Genomic DNA, 6,000 nt, shown 5'->3' with positions numbered 1-6,000 from the left:
CACCTTTCGCCTTGAGACATTGGAATGTCACTTCAAGGTCGGAAAGGACGTCGGAGGCTTTCCTTGTCTTGACTACGATGTCATCGACGTAGGCCTCGACCGTTCGACCAATGTGTTCGCCGAACACGTGGTTCATGCACCTTTGGTATGTCGCACCCGCATTCCTCAAACCGAACGGCATGGTAACATAGCAGTACATGCCGAAAGGTGTGATGAAAGAAGTCGCGAGCTGGTCGGACTCTTTCATCCTGATTTGGTGATACCCTGAGTAGGCATCGAGGAAAGACAGGGTTTCGCACCCAGCAGTGGAATCCACGATTTGATCGATGCGAGGCAGAGGGTAGGGAACTTTCGGACATGCTTTGTTTAGACCAGTGTAGTCTACACACATCCGCCATTTCCCTCCTTTCTTCCTCACAAGCACAGGGTTGGCAAGCCATTCGGGATGGAATACCTCTTTGATGAACCCTGCCGCCATTAGCTTGTGGATCTCCTCGCCTATGGCTCTGCGCTTTTCTTCGTCGAATCGGCGCAGAGGCTGCTTCACGGGTCGGGCTCCAGCTCGGATATCCAGCGAGTGCTCGGCGACATCCCTTGGTATGTCGGGCATGTCCGAGGGACTCCACGCGAAAACGTCGGCGTTTGCGCGGAGAAAGTCGACGAGCACTGCTTCCTATTTGGGATCGAGCTTGGAGCCGATCCGGATCTGCTTGGAGGCGTCGTTGCTGGGGTCGAGAGAGATAGATTTAACCGTCTCCGCTGGCTCGAAGTTGTTGGCGTGGCGCTTCACGTCTGGCACCTCCTTAGAGAGGCTCTCCAGGTCGGCGATGAGGGCCTCGGATTCGGCGAGGGCCTCGGCGTACTCCACGCACTCCATGTCGCATTCGTACGCGTGTCGGTACGTGGGGCCGACGGTGATGACCCCGTTGGGGCCCGACATCTTGAGCTTGAGGAAGGTGTAGTTGGGGACGGCCATGAACTTGGCGTAGCATGGCCTCCCCAGCACTGCATGGTAGGTTCCTCGAAACCCGACCACTTCGAACGTGAGGGTCTCCCTTCGGAAGTTGGAGGGTGTCCCGAAGCAGACGGGTAGATCGAGTTGTCCGAGGGGTTGGACGCGCTTCCCGGGGATGATCCCATGAAAAGGCGCAGCGCCCGTCCGGACCGAGGACAGATCGATACGCAGGAGCCCGAGGGTCTCGGCGTAGATGATGTTGAGGCCGCTGCCTCCGTCCATGAGGACCTTGGTGAGCCTGACGTTGCCGATGACGGGGTCGACAACGAGCGGGTATTTCCCCGGGCTCAGCACGCAGTCGGGATGGTCGCCCTGGTCGAAGGTGATGGGCTTGTCGGACCAGTCTAGGTAGATTGGCGTCGCCACCTTTACCGAGCAGACCTCTCGACGCTCTTGCTTGCGGTGCCGAGCCGAGGCATTCGCCACTCGCCCACCGTAGATCATGTAGCAGTTGTGGACCTCGGGGAACTCTCCTGCCTTGTGATCCTCCTTCTTATCGTCGTCGCGGGCCCTGCCACCTTCCGCAGGTGGCCCGACCCTGTGAAAGTGGCGCCGAAGCATAGCGCACTCCTCAAGGGTGTGCTTGACGGGCCCCTGATGATAGGGGCACGACTCCTTGAGCATCTTGTCGAAGAGGTTGGCACCTCCGGGAGGTTTCCGAGGGTTCTTGTACTCGGCGGCGGCGACAAGGTCCACGTCGGCGGCGTCGCGTTTCGCTTGCAACTTCTTCTTGCCTTTCTTCTTGGTGCCGCGCTGAGTTGACGCCTCGGGGACATCTTCCGGTGGGCGGCCCTGGGGCTGCTTGTCCTTCCGGAAGATGGCCTCGACCGCCTCCTGGCCAGAGGCGAACTTGGTGGCGATGTCCATCAGCTCGCTCGCCCTGGTGGGGGTCTTGCGACCCAGCTTGCTCACCAGGTCGCGGCAGGTGGTGCCGGCGAGGAACGCGCCGATGACATCCGAATCGGTGATGTTGGGTAGCTCGGTGCGCTGCTTCGAGAATCGCCGGATGTAGTCCCGGAGAGACTCTCCCGGCTGCTGGCGGCAACTTCGGAGATCCCTGGAGTTTCCAGGGCGCACGTACGTGCCCTGGAAATTGCCGGTGTTGGGGACTTGTTCTCAAATGCTATGAATTAAGAACAAGACAACATAAAATGTTAAATGTTAATGTTCTTCGTCCAACAAAGCATTATTCCCTTGGGGATAATGGGCCTTGAACGAAGGTTGATGGCAGTACAATTATGAAGGTTGAATCTTCGTAATTGAATTCTAACAGATTGTATAAAATGACATAAAATATAGAATATCAAAAGTAAATGAATCATAAATAAACCATATTATATCCATTCAGTATATTTAAGTGTTGAATACAATTATACCTCTGCCTTGACAAAGGTTGGTTCCCGAATAATGCGATTGCAAATACAGGGATGTGTGTGAACAGTAAGGGAATACTGTTCACTATTTATAGGCACGGGACATAGCCTATGAGAAATTACAATTATGCCCCTCATAAAGGATTACAACAGCGACTTAAGCATTTATGGACTAGAGGGTCATTCTACTTTTAAGTCGGTTTGTAATTCCGAAGCTTCATGAAGAGGAACCTTCGGTCATCTCATACGAACAGCTTCAGCCAAAAACTTCTTCTTCCTACAAGACCTTCGGCGACGAAGCATAGTCCCAACAGTAGCCCCTTTCGCGGCGCTAGATCGTTTTTCGTAACGAGCTTGATCCGTGAAAAAAGTCTCTTAAGCTTCAGGAAGCCGAAGGTCCAAAAAACACCTTCCCTGAGCTCGTTGTCGAGAAACGATTTAGTTTCCCAGCGCATAACGGTCCCACCTTGCAGAGTTACTGTTTGGTCTCTGCGGTCCACCGCGCAGCGAGTGCAAGCGGCTGTCCGCCTGGTGTAAAAATCCTGGCGCTTCGCCTTCTTACCTGCAGTACTATATAAACAGACGAGTAGGTGTGAAGTTACCACAACATTCATTGCTATTTGCACTGTTTTGCTGCCAAAATTTTTAACCATAGCCGAAGCTTGACTCTCGGAATCAAACGAAGCTCTAGCTTGAAGCCTGCTTCATCAGAAGAAAAACTTCGGAAGAAAAAATATTTAATTCCCACAAATTCAGAATTAAATGGCCAGAGTACGTTCTACCGCTAGGGTTGAGCGTGAGGGAGGCGAAGCTGAAGGTTCGGAGACTATTCCCATCTCCGAAGCGATGCAACGATCCGGGCTGGTAACATCGGAAAAAATCCCCAGTGCTGATGCAGAACAAGCAGAACAAACAACTGCCGAAGCAGAAGAAGAAAACATTGAGGAAACTGATCCCGAAGATGACTATCGTATTGCCATGCCAAGTAAGCCCAGCCACTTGGACTTCGGAAAGTCTACTGTTTCAAAGGCTGATCTCTCCAAGATGGTAAAGTCGGGTTATTTCAGTGAAAGTCAGAAGAAGCTACTACGCTTCGGGGGGGAAGAAACTACCCCAAAGCCGGAGAAGGATGAAATAGTCATTTTCAAGTGCTTTCTAAAGGCTGGATTAAGATTCCCCCTACATGGGATTATTGCAGAGGTATTGAAGAGGTTTGGTATCTACTTTCATCAGTTGACTCCTAACGCTATCGTTAGGCTTAGTGTTTATATCTGGGCCCTCCGAAGCCAGGCGGTGGAGCCGTTTGCGGACAGCTTTTGTCGAGGTCACGAGCTGCACTATCAGACGAAGGCTAGAAAAGATGGATTGCATGATAACTTTGGTTGCTATAATTTTGCTTATCGGAAAACCACAAAGTTTCCTGTAATCAGCTACCGAAGCAAATGGGCAGCAGGCTGGAAGTCGGAGTGGTTCTATGTCAAGGTTGATGACGACAAGGAGAAGCTTGTGCAAAGTCCACTTGAACTAATCTTCGGAGAAACCCGACCTCGTTGCAACATGACACCAGAAGGTCCAACCCAACAAGCGTTGGATGAATTCAGAATTATTGCAGAGCATATCAGTACAAGAGACCTGGTTCAGGAGTTTTTGGCTTTCAGGGTTTTTCCTAGTTTAAAAGAATGGGAAATGCCGAAGCTAGAGGGGGAGAAGAAAGAAGGGGAACTTGTGCGGTTACCTTACTATTACAAGTTTAAGAAATACTTTAAAACACCTTGCCAAGAGTGGCTGGATACAATTGAAATGATGTGCAATGAAATACTCGGCAATTACTCCAAAAAAGAAGATCAGTTGATGACTGCGGCCTTCGGCACCCGTCCGAAGCGAAGACTGAATCGAGTGTTGGACGCCTTGGGTTTTGAATACCCTGACTACGAAAATCTGAATAAAGGTGTCGGAGGCCGGAAAAGGAAAAGGATAACCGAAGCCTTAAATGAAGATGAGAAAGAACCATCAAAAGGGAAGAAAATTCCGAAGAAGAGGAAAGTATCTTCTCCGAAGCAAAAAGTATCCGACGAAGAGGAAACTCCCGCATCACGCCCTGCCACTGATGTGGAAGAAATTTTGAAGGTAATGACTGAATCCCTGCCTGCGAAGCTAAGTCCATTGGGGCCTCAACTGACAAAGTTTTTTCAGAAGGAAAAAGAGCCCGAAAAAACGAAGAAAACGACGAAAACAAAGAGACAAAGAATCATCGCAGTGACAGAAGTCATTGACAAGACACCACCGAGAGCTTCAGCTCAGAAGATACCAGCGGCTGAGGAAATAACAAATATTGAAATCACACCTTCGTAGGTCGCGGCTGCCGAAGCTACCTCAATTGAAGATTTGAACTTGGAAAGCACAATCGAACACATCGACAAAATGCTGCTAGACATGGCCACAGAAGAAGCTACTACTGCCGCCGAAGAGGCCATGGCCGCAGTGTCGGGGAAAGAAAAGGATATTGCTGACGAAGCTTCAGAGGACGAGGCCTTCATGTTTCAAAATTTAGTTGGAGAAAAATTGTCAAAAACCGAAATAGAAGAGCTTAAAGAGTATGCCAAATCTTGCGGATATAAACCAGGAGCACTCCTCTTCGGAGGTATTGATGATGAAAAATTAGACTGTATCCGGGATCAGACTGGAGCTAAAGTTATTGGTACTCTGTCAAAGAGTATCGGCTTTCCGAAGCTGGAAACGGACATTAGCCGCTACCGACGACAACATATCGTTGGTAGTTTATTTTATTCCAATTTCAAGGTGAACTACTTTTCCCTTGACTTTTATTGTTTTTAATAATAAAGACATGTCTAACGAAGGTTGTTTTCGTGCAGAGTATGCTGTTGAGCAAAGCTTTGAAAATGCAGCAAGATCTGGAAGACAAGAAACACGAGGTTATAATTGAAAATTTAGAAAGCAAAATAAAAGAGCAATCAGCTACTATTGAAAAGAAGAACTTCGAGCTTCAGGCAACTGAAGGCTTATTGGCAGAAGCCGAAGCTAAAATAACAGAATTGAATACGAAGCTTCTCTGCCAATCTGAACAGTTTGAACAAGAAAAGCAAGAACTTAATGCAAAACTTGAAGCTGAAGTCCAACAAAATTCAGATTTGAAAAAATTATTGGCAAGCCTTCAAGACAAATGTTTGGAATTTAGCAACAAATGTATTTAACGACTGAGAAAAATCTTCCACTCAGTTGGAGCTAGCAGCGAGAAATTCACCCCGTCAGCTGAAGATTTACCGAAGACCTTCGAACATATTGAGGGTGAAATTGATGAGCTTGACGAAGTTATAGCCGGGCACGGTGACTTCTGCGCCTGGGTAGCTTCTCGGGGCACTGCTGCAGCTTTCCTAAAAGCTGGCTGTGATCATGGAAAAATTGTCAATAGGCCCAATTTCACTCTATCACCATCAATTCTGGATGACATTCCTGATCTCGCCCGAAGCATTTCTAACAGATTTGTAAAGATGATATGGACAAAAGGCGGGCGAGAAAAGGCTGGAGACGAAGCTCGGAGTCATCTTGAACCAGTAAGAAATCATACCTTGTGCTTACCTTTTCCTTCAAGCT

The sequence above is a fragment of the Zea mays genome, chromosome 8, assembly GCF_902167145.1.
Source record: "Zea mays cultivar B73 chromosome 8, Zm-B73-REFERENCE-NAM-5.0, whole genome shotgun sequence".
In the NCBI taxonomy this organism is placed as follows: domain Eukaryota; kingdom Viridiplantae; phylum Streptophyta; class Magnoliopsida; order Poales; family Poaceae; genus Zea; species Zea mays.
The sequence above is the reverse complement of the archived record's forward strand: the minus strand, read 5'-3'. Positions refer to the sequence as shown.